The sequence below is a fragment of the Echinops telfairi genome, unplaced genomic scaffold (assembly GCF_000313985.2).
Source record: "Echinops telfairi isolate 266 unplaced genomic scaffold, ASM31398v2 ScPeMD7_2291;HRSCAF=2852, whole genome shotgun sequence".
NCBI lineage: Eukaryota > Metazoa > Chordata > Mammalia > Afrosoricida > Tenrecidae > Echinops > Echinops telfairi.
Genome location: NW_022106189.1, coordinates 29,588,776 through 29,589,783, shown reverse-complemented (window position 1 = coordinate 29,589,783; position 1,008 = coordinate 29,588,776).

Below are 1,008 nucleotides of genomic sequence, written 5' to 3'. Positions count from 1 at the left end.
CTCCTTCCATAACTGCAGGAACGAGGCGCGGCAGGCTGCTTGGAACAGATTGAAAGCAAGGCCAGGAATCTGCTTCCGTCAAGCTGGCACCCGTGAGAACCATGCCGAGCCGAGCGAGCCCTCCTGGCACAGGGGCTTGGCAGGCGTGGCCATCGACTCGAAGGAAATGCGTTCCTCCGTTCTTTGCTCACCACAAACAACTGTCCGTAAAGGACTGAAGAAGTGTGAGGACAAAGGACCAAAACTCCAATGGAGACCAGAACAGGCCACGGACAGGAAAGTCACAGGAAAGATGAAAACCAACCCCACGCGTACGCGGACACCTGCTGCTCACTTAGTGACGCCTGCCTGCAGTTCCTGTGTGTCCACCTGCGCAGGAGCGTATGCGGGAACATGCTGCGAGGGAGGCCAGAGTAGAGCTGGCTGTGATGGGTCGGGTGTGGCACAGCTTGGCCGGGCCAGGGTTCCCAGCAGCTTGGGAATCGTAGAATGGCGTAATTGGGCAGTTTGGTGACGATGCTTTCATCTTCCATTTGGTAATTTGATGTGATCATCCTCCATTTCTGTACAATGCCAGCTTTTGCCTAATGACCTCGTCTTTGGTACCTAACCATGTCAGCAAGCGAGGAGCTGGTGAATAGTCAAATAAAATGCAAATGAAAGCAACCCTGGGATACAGCTCTTCCTATGCCAGACTTGCAAAATAAATAATATATTTGAGGTAGCACATTTTGTTTGCAAGACAGGAAACATTCTTATGCGTTGCTGGTAGGCATGCAAATTGGTAGGGCCCTTCTGGAAGGAAATCCTATACCCCAAAAATCCCTGGGCATTTACCCTGCAACCTAGCAACCCACTTCTAAGACCTAAGGTACGTCTACAACACTGATCCCTGGGCATTTACCCTGCAACCTAGCAACCTGCTTCTAAGACCTAAGGTACGTCTACAACACTGATATTTATTGCAGCATTGTTTGTGATTGCAAAATGCTGGGAACCTTTTTTTGT